Source organism: Sycon ciliatum, chromosome 7, assembly GCF_964019385.1.
Source record: "Sycon ciliatum chromosome 7, ocSycCili1.1, whole genome shotgun sequence".
In the NCBI taxonomy this organism is placed as follows: Eukaryota; Metazoa; Porifera; class Calcarea; order Leucosolenida; family Sycettidae; genus Sycon; species Sycon ciliatum.
Genome location: NC_088649.1, coordinates 27,373,402 through 27,396,336, shown reverse-complemented (window position 1 = coordinate 27,396,336; position 22,935 = coordinate 27,373,402). Strand labels below are relative to the sequence as shown.

The 22,935-nt window shown below is 46.0% G+C and overlaps 1 protein-coding gene across 1 annotated transcript in view; it reads right to left on the bottom strand.

Annotated features, from left to right (window-relative positions):
• The window catches only part of LOC135821764 (uncharacterized), a 49,385-nt gene extending 27,838 nt beyond the window's left edge, over window positions 1-21,547 (bottom strand). The window contains exons 1-2 of the mRNA XM_065334762.1: window positions 21,465-21,547; window positions 7,960-8,082 (exon numbers count right to left, since the gene is read on the bottom strand). The gene's annotated coding sequence lies outside the window, so the exon portion shown is untranslated. The remainder of the gene's footprint in view (window positions 1-7,959; window positions 8,083-21,464) is intronic.
• Between the last annotated feature and the right edge of the window lie 1,388 nt (window positions 21,548-22,935).

Genomic DNA, 22,935 nt, shown 5'->3' with positions numbered 1-22,935 from the left:
CATCATCAAGTGGAAATATCCACCGACTTTACTATTGGTACTAACTGTGGCAGTTTCCAGCTTGGCCATCGCCAATGTATCCAACCACATCCGAGTCGCAATGCCCTGTGCCCACGACCACTTACTGAATCGGAGCCACCATTCATTATCAGACTCTCCACTTTAGGTGGTGGGTGACACTCGCACTTCTTTACTGGACTCATCAGTGCCAGCGGTTGAGGATGCGGTGGGCCAGTCATTGGGCTCCGTGATCCAGGTTGGCCCGCCCAACAAGAACGGACTACGGATCTGCTGTGCATTACTCCCATGTGACGGAAAATCTGCCGGGTTGTGAAGGCCCGGGCAATGGTTCCACCCAATGCCGACCTTCTTCGATATCTCTTGGTCTTGACAGACGCGGTTCACCACAAATGTTTTCCATTTGTACGATGGATTACCGATCCAATGAACGGTAGTGAGACTGTCAGTCCAGCCATAGACTTGCGTGAAGGTCACACGCAGCTGCTTCACCACAAACTCAGCATAGCAAGCCGCTAGACATACTGCATGTAACTCAAGGCGGGCTAACGTGGGCGGAGACACCGTTGCCACTTTGACCTTGGCAAATACCAAGTGTGACTCTCCATTGATGACTGCATACAAAGAGCATCGAAACGCTTTCTCACTGGCGTCCGCGAAGGCATGGTGCGCAATAGGCATGTCAAGATTTCAGTAAACCCAACGTGGTATGTCAAAGCCTACAACTTCAGCCAAGTCTCCCCGCCATCTGATTTAGCCACCCACACTAGTAGCAAGCATTACCTTCACTGGGGGCAGGGGTAACTGCAGTTGGATCCCAGGACGGATACCCTGATGACTCGGAACACCTGCTGAACCGTGATCTACAAGACCTGGCATTCTTGTGTCTAGAAGCACGTGATTTCATCATTCCTCTTGCAGTAAAATCCAAAAACTACACGCAAAAAGCCAAAAACTCAGTCTCTTTTGCATCAACTGTTGCACCGAAAAATTTTGGTGGCGCAAGGAGAAGCTTGTCGTTTGGAGTGGCAAGTGATCACCGCTGCTTTTTCTTGTCAGAGTCAACAATACACTTTGTTCTGCAGCGTTGGGAGTGGTGTTGGAGTAGAAATTGGTGACTAGACGTCGCGGAGGGGCGAGCTTTCCTGCGCAGGTATGAGTTGGGACGTATTTCAGAATGGTCGAGTGGAAAAATTGTTTATTTCAAGAAAACCCAAAAAGGATGAGGGGGACATGTCCTCAGTGCTAGAAGAGGTGTTCTACTATCTGCCGGTGTATAGTGTTTGCTAATTGAGGACGTAGCTCGCTGTTTTATCAGCGCTTGTAATTTGGCTATTTTCAAGACGATCATTTGTGGCGTCAAGGGATGATTGCCCTCGTCTTCTGGGATGCTGGCGTGGCTAAGTGGTGCTGCCCCAAGAACTCTTCGAAGGTGAGGTAATGTTGGCTTGATGGAGTTTTGTTCGTAGCTTGTTCTTGTACGCTGTGCCGTGGCTCGTTTGTAGACCCATAAATCTTGCCAATATTGGGCCAATATTGAGGGGTATGCCAATTTCATTGTTCCCTTCAAAAGATTTTGTGCGGGCTTTGGAATGTCGATCTACACCCCAAAGCAAACCTACCTGCAAAATTTGAGCGAAATCTGGGAGATCGACTTGCACATATGTTGTGGTTTTCTCAGACATGCTCTCTTAAGATGGAACAACTAAGCTTGGCATGGTACAGTCACCCAAATGGACTACAGACGAAGGCACACTCTTCGGGATAATTCTCTACTGGAGGACCTACTCATCAAGTGTTGGAACACACAGCTTGAAGAAGTCGGATGTTTTGTTCCCTTTCCAAAGAAATTAGTCAACAGAGCAGCCAGCAAGTACACTATTCCTACAGGCTGTAGGCCCACCTTCTGCTGCTTTCGCATATCAACATATGCCCAGAGAGTGCCAAATGTCCACTCCACTGAAGTGCGAGCAGCGCTCATTGAAGAAATGAATTCCTCTTGCTGTAGGTTGATGCCTGCACATTGGAAGCCTTTCATGATAACTTCACTGAGAGGGTACGCCGCATCACCGTACAGGGCCCAGAAACCACCATCGGGTCGGCGCATGTGTTGCTGCATTAGAGGCACCAGTTCACTTTCCGTGAGCACGCCTGCATCATGCCGATGGCGACCCTGGATAGGACGGTGTATGTGGCAAATCAGTCCATCTGGAACTGCGACAACGCACTGCTACTTAACCGCATGGGTATGCTTGTGGCCATTGTAGTGTACCCGCTAGTTCAGTTCGGGGCGGCAGATGGGGCGAATCGTACCGTCGATGAAGCATAGGATGTTATCCGCTGCTGGGTGAAGTATGGCTGCGTGAAGTATGGCTGGGTGAAGTATGGCTGGGTGAAGTATGGCTGGGTGAAGTATGGCTGGGTGAAGTATGGCTGGGTGAAGTATGGCTGGGTGAAGTATGGCTGGGTGAAGTATGGCTGGGTGAAAGAAGCCACTATACAGTGCATTCATCGCTCCCACATCCAGCACAGCATTGCATCACATCCAGCACAGTGTTGCATTTAACATTATGCTGAGGAATGTATTGGCTCTCCCAAATTCAGGGTCCAAATCTCTCAATCGGCTTGGGTAGCAAAGGCGACGCAGCCCTAGCAGGAGCCCCTCCAGACCGGTCAACTTCAGGTGACACGGAGCCTTCATACGTTCTGGCATACGTAGCGCATTGTGCAGCTCTTTTACCTGCTTCTGCCTGAACCTGAAGTTCCTCAAGCACACATCGTCATCCAAATCGTCCAGGCAAAAACAAGGCTGCGAAATTTCTTGGAGCGGCGCAAACTTTCCACGAGCAGCGTCATGGTCAACCATCTGTAGGACTAGCAGAAGCTCCTCGTCGTCCAACTCAACCGCATCGTGTTCCAGCAGAAGCAAAGCCCAAATTGCGTGGGATCCACCGTCAAGGTCACCAACCACATCCACTTTCTTCTCAACAAAACTACTTGTAAGCAGAGGTCCGTGCAAGCTCCAAAGTCAAGGAGACCTCAAGAACCTTCGCCACATGTAGGTCCACGTGTAGGTGCACGTGGACCTACACGTACGGTATACATTAATACCCTTATGAAGAACTCTGGGCTCTTTTTTTGCGTAAAAGGATCTTTCGTGTTGCTAAACCTCACAAGTCTCTATTTTCTAAATAAATTTTCGGAAATTATGACGGCAAGAAAAAGTTCGAACTTTCGCTTTGCCAAACGTCCTTAATAGCGACGGTCCAGGGTCCACCATTTCGTTCAACGACTTGCCATCTGGAGTCGTCGCCGAGGCATTGAGCACCACTCGTAACTTCGTGGTTGGAGCGTTCTCGCGGAATACACCATGATGCGGTACATAGTACCCGGCATCGCTTCCGCATGGCTCCAGCTCAATTGCTCCTAGCTCACGGTACTCCCTGATCAGCACATCATCACAGAGCGTACGCTTCCCATTCCGCTTTAGCTTTTCCAGAAGCCCCGTTGCGATGACTCTAGCTTGAGCATAGTTATCCGTTGGGCGACGCTCATTTCGGCACTGGAGACCCATTTGGTACCCGCTGCCCTGGCAACATAGCGGGAAAGATGGCAAGTGCTAATGTTGTCCTGGAGGTTCATCCAACTGCCATAGTTTGTTGATGTGGGCTGCGACACATGAAACGGTCACCGGCTGACTGTTTCGACTGGGTGCAGACGCTGGACCAGATAATAAACTACCAATCTCTGTGTGCCTCACAGTATCGCCATTAACTTCTTCCTTGCTGTGCAGTATCGCGTTGATATAGTCTGCACCAATCAGCATGCGTATTTCGTCTGATGTCCCTTGCTGAGGCTTGTCACTCAGCTCTACTCCCCAGCTGTTTTTTTTTTTACTGGAGCCATGTAAACCCGTCATGTGTGAGCCATTGATAAGGGGAGTGGTGGCGTGGTCTAGGATGCTAGAGAGAGAGTGCGAGAGAGAGAGAGAGAGAGAGAGAGAGAGAGAGAGAGAGAGAGAGAGAGAGAGAGAGAAGAGAGAGAGAGAGAGAGAGAGAGAGAGAGAGAGAGAGAGGGAGAGAGGAGGGAGAGAGAGAGAGAAAGAGAGAGAAAGAGAAAGAGAAAGAGATAGAGAGAGAGAAGCACGCAAATATACAAATGTACTGGATGTGCACCCACGATTTTCCTCTTTTAACAACGAGAAGTGGACAAGATCTAAATGAGACAGATCAAGACTAGCGTCAGAATGTCTCAGTACTCCTTGTCAGTTTCGCATAACTTGGGCCCACAATTTCCCTGTTATAAAATTTGATTTCCTTGGCTCGCCATCGGAGTTCTTAATCCTTTTTCCATCCGTTTTTTAAAGTTTTCTCTTACATGTTTTTCTCCTTTCCTTTTTAGTTTGTTTTGCACCATGTCAATTGCTTAGCATTGTTGCTGCCATTGCTGTTCATGAGCTATTTCTAGACACGGAAGAGCATCTCCAGTCAGCGGTGGCAACAACCATACAGTGTCTGAAGACCTGGCATGTACTGAAAATCCGTTTCCATCACACCAACCGCTCTGCTCCTTGACCACCAGCCGTCGCACTGAACGATACACACCTCACAGTTGCACCAATACTGACTTGTTCTATCTTTCATTCGCCTTGTTCTTTAGAGCAACGTTGATTCTTGATGAGTGTTGTACGAAAACTAGTTCCAATAATCCCTTTCCTATCACTTTTTTAAAAGTGTTTTTGTATTTCAATAGTGCAATACTCTCTGATCGCCCTTTAAACTCAAGGACCGGCTTGAGCGCGCCCTGGGGTGTGCCACGCGTCTATTATGCACCCCCTCTTTGAACATAGTAATCACTCCGTGCTGCTGCACCGGCTCAAATGGCCCTCATTTAGCAGCTGCCATAATCTCTGCCAATTCATTTTTGAACACAGCCTGCACCATAGATGTGCACCATCACACATTCCTGCAATCCATCTACTCCATTCGCAACCTAAGAATTATCCGAATCTTTGAGGTACCCACAAAACGCACAAGAAGGTTAAGAAACTCCCCAGCTTCCCTATAATCAACCACAGATATTACTTAGTCCGCGTCAGCAATATTGTCGCTTATCTTTTGACAATTTGAACTTAGACTTTGGACATGAACACGTGCACGTGAAGTGATACACCTTGGTATGATGGACAGTAAGGTATAGAATGACAACTAGCTGCGAGGAATTTATTGTCCAAGGAAGGGTTCCTACTTTTCCGATCCTCCTCGTCGCTGCTCTCGGTGCTGGCGACAAATATTTTTGCTCGGGATCGACACTCTTGCTTTTGCAAGCTCATCTCTCTTCCTCTCCGCTGCCTGGCTATTTTCTAAAGAGAAGTCGATCGTGACGGTCGCCTTCTCTATAGGACTTCGCGTGGGCAGCACGACAGCCTGTGTGGTTCAAATCAGATGCCGTTCTTTGCAAGATTTTATTTTGAACGACGACGACGCGTACAGCATTTGCAAATCTCCACTACGCGCAGGATACTCCGAGCGTTGAGCTGGAGGTAAGGGAGCTGCGATCTCAGCTTGATGAGCGATCCCTGAGGTGAGCGATCTCGGCCGTTCAGCAAAATGGAGCTGATTCCGAGTAGCCGATTACTTTCTTGTGGCTTGCGCTGCTCTTGCCTGCACAGCGTACAAAGATAATCTATTTTGATGCGGCGCTGTATCAATCAGAATCACCCACCTGTCGCTCTCGAAATCCACTCGAACTCTAGCTAGACCTTTCAGGTACTAGCACACTAACTTGCTTACCAAAATTGGGATGAGTAAGCATTGGCGACATAATAAACAAAGCTGAAAGATAAGCGACAATATCGCTGACGGGGACCAAGCATGGCTTATCGTAACTATAGCCTCATTATACCACACCGCTGCACTCCATAAACTCTTAATTGGTATCGTTGCGTTTTAGAATGCAGTGGTTTTTTTTTACATATTTTTATTCGATTCCGTATCTGTGTTCCTTCTGCTTTCTGTGGCCACAGGTAATTGTGAAAATAGAAAATGAAAGATTCCAAAAACGATAACAACATCAGCAACATCAACGACAAGACATGGGTATAGGAGCGGAAATAAAAGACCATGTTGATGGAGGAGTTACTATGTATGTACCACATACAACTGCGCACGGTGAAACCCAACCCAAAGTGCAAACCTGGCGCCCTTTACCAGTTCTGATTGCGTCATAGTAATTTGAACATGTGCACGTCTTGGGTCCAGCGGATAAAGCTATGAAAACTTTTGTATAATGCTACCAATAATGCTCCAATAATTGCCTTATAATGCTGATAATGATGCTTATGAAAGGGATGTAATGTTCTTGGTTTGAGACAGCAAAGGAAGAATGGCTGTAAATTGTTAAACTTGAAGGAAGGAATCCACATAATCTATCTGCCTCTGAATCTGCCGCAATTTCTCCCACCGGGTCTACCACCTGTTATTACTATAAGACATTTTCGCTTCTCCAGTGGCTGCTCTCCATTGCAACTTGATGCAGGGCCATGGCAGAATAGTGGATGTATCAAATCTCTTCCCCTTATTATCCAGGTACTGAGAGGTGAAAACCATTATTACTGGTGATCATATGGATGCTGGAAGCTTATCTTGGCAAGTGGTATTCCTGCCTGCAGACAACCTGTCACTGATTCCACTGTGTGAAAAATGCCTTATCCCAAACAGGAGACATTAAGTCAGTTCGTGAGAGATGATCATCAATTGAGATCCCTCCAACTCGGGGAAAACACGTGGTAGGAAGTTATTGTACCATTCTACAGCCTTTGCTTGTGGTGGTTTCTTCTCCTCTTGGTCTTGTGTAGATAAATGCAGGACCAAGATACTCCTCTTTTTTTATAGCATTTGACTGCAGGCTTGGCATTACAACCGTCCACAACTAGCAGTACCTGCTTCACTAGAAAAGTCGGGCATGCAATGCTAAGAGCTCATATGGATTTGTAACTGAGTCCTGGAGTACGGGTAATTCTAGTTTTTCTTTGAGCCTCCTGGCCTTGGCTGGACATAGCAAAGACAGTTCTTTGGAATGCTCTCCGCTTTCTGTTCATAGCCGCTCCTTCATCCTGGTGGAAACGCCATCGCCAGAGTCTGAGGCACAATGAGAAAACTCCTCTTCGTCTGTCCCCTCCATGATCCATAGCTCTCCAATATTTCTAAACAAACATCTACTCCATGTAAATCATCGTTTCGAATTTGTGGAACATCTTTGGTTGTAGTGCCTCGGCTCATTTCAAGTCCAAACTCTATTACAATACATCTTCCACCATCCAAAAACCGTTTAAAAAACATCCTAGGGCCCCATGGGTGCTGCCTTTGGCTTATATTATGTGTCGTATTTCTTTGGCTCCGACTGTACGTACATGACTGTACATTTACCGGTACGTACCTGACTGCATTGCTACTTACAGCGAACAAAGTGCTAAAAGTGTTACTTGTCCACAAAGTCATGTACGGCTACAGGTACATGGTAGAATGTGCTCCAACCGTAGATCTACGCATTTCAGACACGAGGAGGGTTGGATCTCATGACTGCATATAGCAGATTGTTGAGAAAAAGAACAGGGATTTCAAAATAATTATCTACTATGCAATTTGTAATGCCGCTAAAACATCACACAATGCTCGTTTTGTTTGAATCTAATGCTCCATAATGCTCTGATGCTCGGATAGTCTCATAATGCCGAATATAATGCCGGCATTATCCGCTGGACCCTATGTACGTCCAGATGCATTCATGCCGCTTTCAGGGCGTCAAAGGCCGTACAAGTTGAGGGTGCCAATGTGCACTATTGGCTGGATTTCACGGAGCGCAACTGAAGTTGCCAGAACAAAACCATTCCGTTGAAGCTCTATTTGGAATATTATCATACCAATAACAATTGTAACATACCTTTGCAGGATATGCCGTCACCGTAAAACCCAGAGTTACACGTGCAGTTGTAGGACCTAACCGTGTTGGTACACGCAGCATTGGAGTCGCAATTATGAATCTGATGTAGACATTCATCTCGCTCTAGACCACCAGCCAGGTTAAAACACAAGGAGTACTTAAATGTAATGAGCCCCAGGCTGAGAAAAGGGTGCTATTGGTATTTTTGGTTAAATTCAGTTAGATAGCATACCTAAAACTCAAAATCTCACTGATTCATATGCGGAAAACCGTGTTGAAAAATCTCGAAGTATTTAATAGTAACGGCCACAGATGTGAAGGCAACTTTACAGAGCGAAGGTCTGTACCCTGCTTTCAAGTGCCCTTTTCTCAGTTGTGCGAGTGAGGCCAATAGCACCCTTTTCTTAGCCCGAGGCTCTAAAATGTACGAGGGACAAAACAAACTCACGTAATGGATACAGTTAACACTAATACACTGCCGGTAATGATTGACACTAATTCTAGGAAATCATGAAATCTGCTAAGCTGATGTTTGAGTGCTTCTCCGTTCCATTTTTGTATTTGTTGTTGACCGTCCAGTGCTCGGATCCAGCGGCTAATGCTCCGAAAATGGTTTGTATAGTTCTTGTCATAATGCTCCAAATGATAATTTTTCATCCAGCACTTGCACCAAGAGTGAATAGCAACTGAATAGAGCTGTTGCCAGTTGACAAACCCCTTTTTTAAGATCCAGTTGCGTGATGCCCACCACTTTCTGAGTGATTAATTATAATGCTGATTAAACGTAATCGACTAGCGTGCTCAATTGTCCGAAGAGTGCTCAATACCCATATAGGGGCAGATGCACACACAAGAGGGAGAGAGACAGAGAGGTAGTGATGGGGAAGCTGTGTTTTGTCATTTCCAAAATCGACCCGATTTTCTCGCGTAACCGGCTTCTTGATTGGCTAGGACAATGTCCAAATTCGGCCATACTATGAGCCGCAAAGTCAGAATTTGGCTAAAAGCGGTACTTGAACTCTTGAAGTCACCTCATACAGTATAGTGAGTGTAGATTAGGGAAAAGACAAGGAATATGTAAAAAGGCGACGTGGAGACAATAATCTTAAAAATGCAATGAATATAACTAAATGTGCACTCATATCACAACCATGGGGACGAATAATGTATTCCAGAACGTTTTCTTGTCACAATAATCAATGGAATTCGTGACTAAAGAGAATGATGAAACTACAATAGAATTTATACACTTGGAGTGGAACAGCGAGGATACAAGCATAGAATATTCTCTTGTTGACCCCTAATCTTTTTTGCCATAGTTAAATTGGCTCACTATCTGACCCGCGCTCTGCGAAAACCGACCTTAGGTGCTTCGTAATTTTTTCGAGAAAAAGAACAAAACGTCACGGTCTGTCGATTTTTGAAGATCACAAGGTGAGAGTCATGGCGGAACGAAGCAGAAGACGGTCGCTAGCTCAAATAATTGCTGTGGGCTTCTCCCAGAGGTTTCATCCTAACTCCTTCATGATGAATAGTCATTTTTTGGCCTGGTTCAATCGCAGTTCTGATGACAGCAGTGCCGAGGAGAGTCGGATGTGGAATCGCAGGACGCAACGCTGATCGAGCTGGACGGCCATGCGGAGGAGAATTTCGATCAGGCGTCAGTTTTGCCACCAGCCCAGCCCCTCAACGCCGGCAATAAGCAGAGTGCAGACCAAGAAAAATCGGTTCAAGTACTGTCTACAATCTAGGAGGCGCGCGACAAGTTTGACAAGGGCTGTAGTTGTTCCGCACTGGTGCTGTTTCAAGAGCGTGACACTTGAAACCTTGCTTTACAGTTACAGCGCTCACAGCAGCGCACGTCCTGACCAAGTCAGAGCGCTGCTTCTGTGTACATGTAGGCGGAAAGCTAGACGTGCTCAGGAGACGTGGTGAGGCTACCCAGCGCGTCCAGCATGCTGGGAGATGTGATAGATGGGGCTCAACAATACTACTCTGAACTACTGAAGACTACAGTCAGTGGCTGATGTGGAAGTCATGTACATGCATGTCAGGAAGTCTTTGTGTATGCCTCCAGCCCAGGATCAAGCCCTTGGTGCTGAAATCTGTGCAGGCTGCTGTCAGTGCAAGTGAAATCAGCCCAACACAGGAATTGAATGAACTCTGGAATGCACTGCCTGTGGAAGATGTTGTGGCCCGCAGCTGAAGCATTTTATAGAGCATTATGCTATAGGTCATGGCCTCCCTTAACCTGCAGATCCACATGGGCACAACAAGCCAGTACCAACCTACATGTATTTGCCCAGTATCATTACGAAGAAGCTTGTTCACCAGGCGTTCACAAAGCCTGGTGGCAAAGCTGCATACAGTACGTTTGGCAAGATTTGGAAAAGAGACTGCCATGATATCACCGATTATGAAACAATGTGTGCGGCAGATGTAGACATAACTAGATGTTCTACTACCAGTACCAGATAAAACTATCAATATCCGTTAACCCGCCATTGATCCGAGCTTCTTCACTACTTTGCACCTGCCTCTACCCATCACTCCGGCTGGCATATCCTCACACAGAGCCAAATACCTCTTCCAGCAGATCGTGAGCAACACCATCCACAGAACAGAGATAGAATGTGTCTATCTCCACAACAGGAAGATACAATGCCATCATAAACCTTTCCTTTTGAAGATTATGACATACAGATTTATTCTGCAAAGTTTGGTTGCAATCATGTTGCTTGAACTCTCACAGCATTGGCTCCAAAATGTAGCATAAAATCCAGGATTTTTGCTACTTTTCCTCAAAAAATTGTAGGAAAAGTGCAAAGAAATTGTCATTGTATCTAACTGAATATGTATGCAATCCACCTCAAACTTCACCAGAAGTTGAAGAAAGGGTCATGGGTCAACAATCCAGCACAAACTCAATTTCGCCAAAATAGCACCTAAGGTCGGTTTTCGCAGAGCGCTGGTCATCTGAGTTCAGAATTAGTCGTGTGCACAGATAGTCGGGTACCCATGCTACCCGTGAGGACCTCGGGTAGACTGGTACAGAATAACCGAATAGTACCCGGAAACTTGAAGTCGCAGATGACATCATGTACAGTGCACGTGTGCAAATTCATGTAGTACTCCGCACGTCTACCCAGTATGTAAGGGAAAGGGTGCATTGCGGTGTTACCATGGAAACATTACCCGGTCTGCTACTCGTACAAAACTACCCAAACCCGATACCCGAAGAAAATGACTTCCTTATAACCATGTATAATTCTAGTTGAGGCACAACAAAAACCATCTCTTTGTCTGTTTGATAATTACTTCATGAACGTCTCTTTGATCCTCTATGCACGGCTGTTCCGAGTGCGACATTTATCAATATGGCGGCGTACCATAGCAACCCGCATCGCAACAGCTTGCGTTCGCACAGCGGGCCGACGCTCGCAGTCTTTCTGCACATTTTTCAAATTTATCGAAGAAAGTTTTTGTTTTTGGGGCGATGGACTCGTGCCTTGGAAAGGTCATATGAGGCCATGCTGGAGGAGAATAAGTCTACCAAGACCTGGAAGCCTCCCTTTGGCGAAGTACTGAAGTTAGTATGTCCTGGAGTCAATACAGGAATTGTTTTCAAGACGATGCAATGTAATGTAGTGCATCATGGAATTAGTTGTGTTTGAAACTTCGGAACAAGAAGGGGGCACGTTTGCTTGACTCACTACCATCATGACGTGAACAGATGGAACCCCACTGCTCTTATTCTAGAACATGTTCTCCCCTGAGGACAGCTTACAGCCAGATTTCCGTGCACAAGAAAAGAGCACAAATAAATCGTTAGACTGATTGCAATTCATCTTGGAGAAGGAGAAGGCTAGAATTCGATCGTCTGCTACTCTCTCAACGCAAAGTTGATGACATAGCAGTTACATGTACGTCTCTTCATGCGTGTGCTCTTCACCTTGGGGATCAATGTGAGGATTTTAGGATTGCTGGAAATCAGATTCTGTATACTATTGGATAGCAGTTTCTGCATTGCACATTCTCCACAGTGCTCATAGGCAAGGATGTTGAATTTGCGTGTAACCCTTCACCACCCTGCTCTCCATACTATTCCAGATCAGCACTAACTGAACATTGAAGTGTTTCATTTCCAGTAGAATGTGCTCCTCCAATAAGTGCGGCATTGGAGGCGGTGATATTTATTGCCACAGTTGCACTGCTGATATTCGTCATGAAAGAAGCAATGGATGATGGTCAAGTCAACCAGTGGGCTTGCAGTGATAAGCAAAGTACCACAATACATCATCAAGTGTCATAGCATGGCGGAGTTGGTTGCTTGCAACACTTCCATGTTGGTGTTGTTAGTGTACAAATAGAGGATATCTTCCAGTCTCTAACTTTAAAAGCACATGGACCTGCTGTAGTGTTACTCTATCAATGCTTGTTTCATGTTACAGACTTATTTAGCTTCTTACAGCTTTGATTTAATTCACCGTATTGTAATTAATGCGAAGAAGAGGTTGATGCGACTTCGGCGATACTTGGGGAATTGTGTGTTGCTCCCTACGTGGGAGCTTGCGCTATTCCTGCCGACTTTAATTCTCACTTGACCGACTTGTTATTTTAAAATGAATTCATGGACATCTGTCAATTCAGCAGGTGAACTGCATTGCCATCAAGCCCTGAGCCAGCTCCATAGGAATGGCACGGTCATGAAGATGCGTGATGCTGTGTGTCTTAGTTGCATCAGAATAATAACCTGGTTGTTTCGGCTACACACTCCGGTAGCAACAGATACTTTGCATAATGCAGCTTGTACAGTGGTCCTCACTAAAGAAGAAAGCAGTTTAGGAGGGACTCTAGTGAGGAGTGTACGAGGATAGCCCATTAGTGTTCTACATAATCATTTGCATATTGAACATGTTACATGTAATTATCATGAACGCCGAGAGTGGTAATGTAATAGTTTTACCTTGACACTTCTTGCTTGTCTTATGGTAACACCTTGTGTTCCTACTATTCTCACTCCTGCGGTTCTCGCCTTTCTTTTGCTTTATAACCTCTGGTTTGAACATCATTCGTTGAATTCTCCAATCAATCAAGTCTATACTGTTACACTGGTAGCTTGAGGATGGTTGAGATCATCGTTTGCCCTTTGACGTGCCTTGTGCTCCTGGCCGCTACTGCTCTGCTATACGCCGCTTTCCGTGAGATCCGCCGCGCTCGGGACAACGTGGCTGCTACAGTTGGACGACATCAATTACCTGCTACATCAAGCTCAAGTCCTCCGGATCTAGTTCCGTGTCGATCGCGTTCTCTCTCCCAGACAAGCCCGAGCGTCAAACGCGTTACCAGAGAACCGAACGTTTTTCATGGCAACCCTTCCGAGTTCAAAGAGTGGGTATTTACGGTCGAGTTAGCCTTGAAGTGCTCACCTCAAGGTGACCCGGAGAGCCAAGTTAACTTTGCGGCTAGCTACCTCGCTGGGAATGCGCGTCTTTGGCTAATTTCTTCCATGGAAGCAGGTGAGCAATTTTCGGATTGGCATTCTTTGAAAAGCGCCCTAGCGCGAGTGTATGGCCCGCACTATGACGGGGAAAGAGTGCGGTTGGATATGTTCTCTATCCAACAGCGTGGGTCAATTGAATCGTACGTAACGGAGTTTTCTCGGCTAAGTTTACAGGTGCCGGAACTTGACGAACTCTCCAGAGCCTTGCTATTTGTCAACGGCCTGCACGGTAACATGCGGACCTTGGTAGTGAAGGAACACCCCACTACACTGTCAGCCGCCGTTCAGTCAGCGCTAGCAGTCGCCTCAGACAGCCGATTTCAGCGCAGACCACCACTGGTGACCGCGCCGGGATTCGCACCACCATCAGGTAGCACAAAGCTAACAAAACTAAGCCCCGAGGAACGTGAGACATTACGAGCCCAGGGGGGCTGCTTCGCATGTCGTCGACCAGGCCATATGGCCCAGAATTGCCCGCAGTATCGAGATCACCCAAACGGTGGACGTCAGTAAGGCCGATGCGATTACTGACGCAGCAAGAAAAGGCATCAACTGCGTGTAGTGTGTGCTCCGTCTCTACCCGTAACCGATTCAGTAGCCTCGCTGTGGAGGATGTTGACGATGATGCTGAATGCTCCGAAGCCAATTTCAAGCGAGATGTTACACCAACTATTGAGGCCCAGGTTACCAGCGTCAATGTGGAAACGGAACATGAGCTCCTGCGTGTAGAAGGCAAAATCAACGGTCGTCGCGCGCTTATGTTAATAGATTCGGGCTCGACCCATGATTTCATTGCCGAACAGTTTGCCAGGAGAGTTAACCTGCCAACCGAAATTGGCTCGGAAAACCTGAATGTCACGCTGGCTGATGGAGCATCAAGCTCGTTTCCAATGGAGACGACCCATGAATTGAAGGTTATCGTAGGCGACTTCAGCGATAACCAAACCTTCACGGTGTTCCCCCTTCATCGCTATGACGCTATATTGGGGAAACCTTGGTTAACGCGTAACAATCCAGACATAAACTTCCGGACGAATGAGGTCAGGTTGAACTCGAATGGTTTGCCTTGTGCGTTGCCCAGTCAAAGCGAACCGACCGCTCCTGTGGAGGCGATGTTCATATCTGGTCGTCAGGCTAGGCATGCTCTTAGGAGTGGAGACGAAGGTGTTCTGGCGTGGGTCAGCGTAGAAGACGGCATTGGCAAGGAACCTCCCGACAAATCCACTCAGAACGACCACCCAGATCTCAAGGCCATGTTCCGTGACTATGACGATCTTTTCCCGGATGATCTGCCAGCTAGACTCCCACCAGAGAGGTCTGTAGACCACGAAATCCGCCTGGAGGAAGGCTCATCACCCCCATCGCGACCTGCCTATCGCCTGCCCAGGCCAGAAATGGAGGAATTGAAGAAACAGCTCACAGAACTCTTGAAAAAGGGTTTCGTAGAACCAAGTAAGTCCCCCTTTGGTGCACCGGTGTTTTTTGTCAAGAAAGCTGATGGTTCGTTACGCATGGTCTGCGATTGGAGGGAGCTAAACAAGATAACTGTTAAGAACAAGGCGTGCTTGCCCAATGTGGATGATTTATTCGATACCGTACAGGGCGCTAGGTACTTCACGAAGCTAGACCTCCGATCAGGGTATAATCAGATTCGCATTCAAGCTGAGGACGTGCCCAAAACCGCTATTAACACTCCCTTTGGGCATTACCAATTTAGGGTCATGGGATTTGGTCTCACCAATGCACCGGCAACATTTCAATCCATGATGAATAAGATTCTTCAACCATATCTGAGGGAGTTCGTAGTCGTGTTCCTAGATGACATACTCATCTTCAGCAAAACGTGGTCGGAGCATATGCAGCATGTCCGGTCGGTATTGAGCGTGCTCCGGGACAACCAGTTATTTTGCAAACGGTCAAAATGTGAATTTGGCGTGGAAAGTGTGCGGTTCCTGGGACATTGCATCGATGGACTGCACATCGCCCCTGACCCAGACAAGATTGCCGCAATAAAGGTCTGGCCCGCTCCGACTTCCGTCACAGAGGTGAGGCAATTTCTTGGATTTACGAATTATTTTAGGCGATTCATAGATCAATACTCATCGCTCTCTAAGAACTTAGAGGAGATAACGGGAAAACATGCACGATTCGAGTGGAACAGCTCTCGGCAACATGCCTTTGAATCGCTAAAGCATGCCTTGTTGAATGCGCCCCTATTGCGGCTGGCTGATGTGAACCGACCATTCAGAGTGGTAACAGATGCAAGCGATTTCGCCTTGGGATGTGTTCTTCTCCAAGAACTAGAGGAAGATACCTGGCATCCAGTGGCTTATGCTAGCCGAAAATTGTCTGCTGCTGAACAGAATTATACAGCTACAGAAAGAGAAACATTGGCCGTAGTGTTTGCGCTAAAGACCTGGCGCATCTACCTCTTTCAACACTTTGAGGTCATTACAGACAACATGGCGGTAGTTTATCTGCAAACAAAACCAAGCATTAAAAAGAGAGAGGCGCGATGGGTTGAATTCCTAGCTGACTATGACTACACAGTCCGTCACAGACCCGGCAGAGAGAACCCTGCAGGTCCCCTTTCGCGTCGCCCAGATCTCCATGAGAGTAACCTCGTGGAGAATGCAGTACCACGTTTGAATGCTATTGAGTATGCTTTAGCAATGAATGATGACGTGTCCAATACAATATCAGATGCCTACCAGAGAGACAAAGAGCTAACTCCCATCATAGAAAGATTGAAGCATTCTCTCCGAGATAATTTGCATGATCGCTATTATTGGGACGAATCCACTGATCGCTTGTACCTCAAGGCATCCCCCAATAACCGGTTGTGCATACAACAGTGCGGTGTCTGGTTAAAGCTCATTCAAGAACACCATGAGTGTGCAACGGCTGGCCACCCGGGTCGTGATCGAACGTACTTCCGCCTAGCACGTTCTTTCTACTGGCCCCGAATGGGTCTCGATATCAAGAGATTTGTCAAAACCTGTGATCTCTGCCAGCGAACGAAGGGAGGTCAGCCACGAACAGGACTTCTCCAGTCACTTCCAATACCTAATAGTCCTTGGCAGGATATCTCAATGGATTTTATTGTTGGATTGCCCCTTACTTCTCGTGGCTTCGACGCAATTTACACCTTTGTGGACCGACTTACGAAATGCGTACATCATGTTTCAACAAACTCGAAGATTGATGCTAAGGGCAGCGCTCAACTGTACATTCAAAACGTGTTTCGTCTGCACGGGCTGAGCTCGACCATTGTTTCCGATCGCGATCCACGATTCACTGCAGCTTTTTTCAAAGAAGTATTCTCTCAGCTAGGAACTAAATTGGCATTCAGCACTGCTAACCACCCTCAAACGGATGGTTTGACAGAGAGAGTTAACCGGCAAGTGGGAGATGTTCTAAGAGCATTTGTGAACTTGAGACAGGACAATTGGGATTCGCTTCTACCACTCTGCGAGTTTGCAATAAATAGTTCACAACAGTCATCTGTAGCTAATACGACGTTCTATCTGAACTATGGGTTTGACCCTAAGTCCCCACCCGAATTCATTCTTACGGGAGGGGAAAGGAGTGATTCGGTCGATTGGCTTCATGAGCAGGAAGCCGCACTAAGGATAGCTCGAGATGCAATGCTCGACGCCCAGGCAAGGCAAGCTCTATACGCAGACCAGATGAGAACGCCCAGTGATTTGAAGGTTGGTGATAGCGTTCTTGTCTACAGAGACTTTCTACTGACCCCGGAAGCTCGTGGCCAGCCCTCTCGGAAGTTGCAACCCAAGTGGTTTGGTCCGTATCGTATCCAGGCTAAGATTGGAGCGAATGCTTTTCGCTTGGAACTACCCCGTGAACTTCGCTGCCATCCCGTGTTTAATGTCACTGCTCTTAAACGCTACGAAGAGAACACGATTCCTGGAAGACATCAACCCCCGCCTCCGCCCTTCACAGATCTAGATGGACACACACGCTATGTTGTCGAAGCCGTTTTGAATCACCGACACCGCAGTGGTGAGCAACACTTTCTGGTGCATTGGAAGGGTTACCCCAGCAGCGAAGCTACGTGGGAGCCCGCTGGCAACCTATGTGATGAGTCTGGTCGGAATATTAAACCGCTGCAGAACTATCTAGCCTCACAACGACAGCAGTCTTGATCTAACTGGGCTAAGCCATATGCATCTCTTACTGAGATAGTTAATAATATGTTATAGACTGATATGGGCCGCGATCAGCTAAAACATGTCTTTGGGGTTTCGTAAAAAAGTTGGGAAATGACGAAATGAAAAAAATGTTTTTTTGGAGCGCGTTCACTCTGCACTTCACTCAAATGATTCATGATGTGGCAATCATCTTCTCAAATTTTTGTTCAAACACTTGTTTGACGTTCTACTTCAAGTAGCTGGCGAGCAAAGACTTACAATGTCCGCATCTAGTGATACTAGAGTAGCTCGCACGGCCAGACGATCGCTGTGCATGGCCCAGGTTTGTTCAGGTGTCTGCAAGTCCGTGGCGGCGGGTCTGCAGAGCGACGCTGACAATTTGTAGGGATCTCATTGATGTTGATGTCGACAGCAAAGCTGATTCGTCCCCGTCGTCTCCAGTAGCGAAGAGGCACAAGTTGTGGGCTAGTACATAATCATTTAGGCGGCGAACCGGCTGCATTACGACGTTACTTGCGTTCAGCTCTCATGAGGCGTCTGACGCAGTCTCGGAAACGCAGGCGACGATCGAAAGTGTCACTGCCAGAATCGAAAGAGTATGCAAGTGCAACGCCGCCCAGCGCATCGTGTTGCTTTCCAGGAAGAACTTGGGCCATGCCTTTGAACTGATGTCGTTGACATGCTCAAGTCGATCTTTATTTCCGTTGTATTGTGCTCCGCCACAAAAGCCACTAAGTAATAGTTTGTCTCTTTGTGTCAGACTGTGCGAAAACTGTCATTTTCTATTTCAAATTACATATTTTGAAAGCGGTGTTTGGGGCACTTGTAGACTACTTTTCTGCCCTGTATCACCTTCAAGAGGTCAAGTAAGGTCCCAAGAACTGTTTTCTGGAGGAAAACAAAATTTGAAAATTTTCACCCTAAGACATGTCTTAGCTGGTTGTGGCCCATATAGTTTTGCGTCATCTTCTTGTGAGAGTGATGAAGTTGAGTTGGATTACACTTCAATGTGGTTATGCATGTGCATGAGTGATTATTTAATATTCCCCTTTCCACAATTGCATCTCCTAACTGGATTGTGTTATCTAATAGAACCTTGGGCTTCCTATGGGGCCAGGAGAGTGTAATAGTTTTACCTTGACACTTCTTGCTTGTCTTATGGTAACACCTTGTGTTCCTACTATTCTCACTCCTGCGGTTCTCGCCTTTCTTTTGCTTTATAACCTCTGGTTTGAACATCATTCGTTGAATTCTCCAATCAATCAAGTCTATACTGTTACAGGTAGTACCGGGTACGGCCATCACCAGCGGCTGCGGCCCTGTCCTGAGTACCAAAGTTGTGCTTAGTGCTGATGTAGTGCAAGATATTTAATCTGCATCACGGTTGCCGTTTGTTGTTGTTCAATTACTTGAAGTATTTCAGTATGGTCTTTACGCATGCCTTTACGCATGTAAGTGTGTGCTTTTCAGCAGGATCGTCGAAAGACTACATTGTGCGTGGCCTAAACCTGCAGTAACACTAGTAATACAAAAAACCCATGCCTTTGTGTCTACACGTAAGGCCTCAGACAGATTGGGAATCTTGCGTCTCTAACGTTTTAAAAAATCTCTACACAATGTCCTGTTTCTACATACATTTCGAAAGCATGATTTTCAAAAAATGTTGATTGGATGCATGTCTTATTTGTACTTGCTGACATCCAAAGCGTGCACGGATCCCTCCTATGGCGGACGAAACCGGGGTATTCGTTAGACATTGAGGCAGAAGAACACACCTCCACTCGTCCTGCATATATCAGCAAACACTTTCAATTGACGTCCAAGTACGCCACGCAAATCAACTTGGGCACGAAAACGATAATCTGGGCGGCAATGGAAATATAACTACGACGTAGGAAAAGCACAAACCTTTCAATTAAAATTGGCGTGAAGGCTGCCAAAAATTCTGCACCCCTTAGGAGGAAGCCTCGAATGTGAGCCAATTCTGATAAACGCCAATGGCCGGCACGATGAGGAAGAACGAATCGAAAAAGATCGTAACTTCACTTTCCCATTGTGCATTTTGACGCTTGCGCAGCTTGAAGGCAGGAAGGTGAATTCGCTTAGACTTCGCGAATCCAGAGTAGAAAACGGCTGGAATCGACAGAAACATAGGCGAAACCTTGCCGAATATTTCCAGAGATTTGAAAAAGGCAGCAAGGTCGCATACGACAGCATCATGGATCACTGGGGCGACGGGAAAATGTTGTACCGTACATAATGTCGCTGGATTACGCATTCATAACAACCGTGTATGGCTAATCTCCACATGATTTCTCGCAAAATCCCAAAAAACGTCCGCAGTTCGGATTTGTGTAGCAGCTTTGGTTCGGCATGCTGCATTAGTCTTGTACATTTACCTGACTACAGTTGCTACACATTGAAGTGCTAAATGTGTTGCATGTCTACTACACACAAAATTATGTACCGGTACAATTCGTTTTAGCTAAACTGTTACACACATCCATGGAAACCAAGGAGCCGTGCGCGAATTAAACAGACAACGGTGAGCATTCTCGCTGTGCCCCAGGGTCTAGCGATAGTGTCAATGGCGATACTAAAGTAGACACTGATTCATTGATGAAATTGGACGAGGTTTTAGGAGAAACTATGAACAGAAACAGCTAGTTACACATATCTTCAATTATTGAGTCCAATCCAGCGGGCTCAAAAAGAACTAGATCCTTCATAGCATAAAAACGTCGCTCCTGGACTCACACGTCTCTGGATGAGAATTGTCAGATGACATATGACGCAGGTACTTTGCATTTAGATTGTGGAGCTTCTGCTTACATAACTGCTTGATGTTCTTTCTCTTCTTATTGTTAGGTTCCTCCGCCCGTGGTACGTCATTCTCACCTACGTCATTCTCACCTTTCGTTCCATTGGCCTGGGTAGCTACTTGCGCACCCATGTTTGCCATAGGGACCCTGGCCCTATATATTGCGTCAACTCTCTTCAGATCTCTCTCTCTCTCAACTCTCTTCAAAATATCTCTCTCTTTCATAATGTAGTCATTTAGTTCCTCTTTCTCTCCGTCTCTCCGTCTATGATAAATGTCTTCCCACTACTAGTACCTGTCCCAAGTTGTTCCTTTGTGTCTGGGATGGTGACTCCTTGTGTGCCTCAACATTATCATTACGTCCTATATTTTTTAACATATGACCTCAGATGGTGAGCCAAGGAATATTTTTGTCACATGGAAATTGTGGGTACAAGTTATGCGATCGAGTCCACCAACTAATCCGTTGGTTAGCCCTATTGTGCAGTGTTCAAGCTGACTTTCATGCCATGTCCCAGTACTCCCTGTCAGTTTTGTGCTAGATTGTGTACGTCTGACTGTTCAAAATCTTGTTTAGTTGGGCAACTTGATCGCATAACTTGTGCACACAATTTCCATGCTACACATTTTACGATAATACATTTACAATGGAAAGTGTTTTACATGATTATCGTAATTTTGCGTACAAACGCCGGGCTTATTCCTGTAGAAGCCGATGTCAGAGTTTGGCTTCTATTCAAATCAGACTTCTATTCAAAATTATTATTTCTACGTATGTCAACACTAAAACAAGGCTGATGTGTCGATCATAATAATTATTGTCTTCAAAATCACGTTCGTATTCAATTCAAACCAGGCTTATGAGGCAGGCTTTTACACACGACAAAACAATTTCCCGAAAAGAAAGGCAAATCCAGGAATTGTGCCCTGATGACCCTGGAAGAGCACTGTCAGCACTTTGCTGGCATGGTCTGAGTGGAGTACGTACAAGTCGAATACCACTACTCACCTAGGCAATTGTAGTTGTACAGATAACCGGTACACAAATCGCATTTGTCCAGGTCGGAAATGATGCTACAGTTTTGCCGGCATTTGGCCTCAGTCAAACCTATGTGAAAGAAGACAAAACCATCAGTTGTTATCTCGTTTGGGTGAAACTCAATTCTCTGTTCTTTCTCGTGCTAGTTATGTAAGGCAGTTGAATGTTCTAGAAGCTGCCCGAATCTGTTTATATAAGCCTGATCTTTTAAACAGAAGAAGCCAGATGTTGATCTGAAATTGTTTTCGTAGGTCTGCAGATCACTCATCAACACCAGTATCACTTGGAATAACTGATAGTTTTGGAATTTCGGAACCCTGACGCAACACACTTTCTAGTTCTTCAAAAACAGTTCTAAGTTTTAAAATTCATTATCTAACCGGTTTCTGCTCTGTAGAGCTTCATCAGAGATATGAATGTGAATAAAATTAGAACTGTGGTTTTGTACCAGTAACAAAGCAAAAATGAAACTATGCAATGCAGTTGATACAATGTAAACTTTGTACAAGTGCAGCTGAATCATAATGAATTTCAAAACTGAGAACAGTTTTTGAAGAACTAGAAAGTGTGTTGTGTCGGGGTTCCGAAATTCCAAAAATATGTTTTACATGTTCATGATGTAGATCAGGTTGCAACTATACTAGGAACAAAAGGGGGGAGGTTTTGTCTGACTAAGACTTTACGGTCTTTCAAAAACAACATTGGTTTGCTGGTTGTGTTTTTATTTGAATTCGCAAAACCTAACGGACTGACATGTCCGATGACAAGGAAGTGAATGAGGTACAAGGAACCCAGACATGGGAAAACGTGGAAAGAGAAACAGATGAAAAGAAAATATGCAAAAGAAAAGGAGAAAAAAGGAAAGGTAAATCGTGTTCACGGCTCTTAGCAAATGAAAAAGGAAAGGAGAAAGGGGAAAACGAGAAGATAAATCGTGGTCACAGCCAAAGCCCAAATAGTGGCAGGACACATTATACACGTACCTGGGCTTACATACTAAAACAACAGGAACAAGCATGCATGAAGCGTGGGCCATGCCTCGCAGAAGCGGGAGACACCAACAGGAAGAGAGAAGAGAAGAGAGAGAAGTCGAAGCCACACACACACACACACACACACACACACACACACACACACACACACACACACACACACACACACACACATACACACACACACATGCATACATACATACATACATACACACATACACACTTACCCACACACATACACACACATACACACACATACACACACATACACACACACACACACACGCCCACACACACACACACACACACAAATTCACACACATTCATGCACATCCTCACACTCAGACACATTCGCACACGAGTACACACACACACACACAAACACACACATGTACACTGACAGCCACACATACAATTGCTTTTCAATGTACTCAGTTCATAGTAGAAAC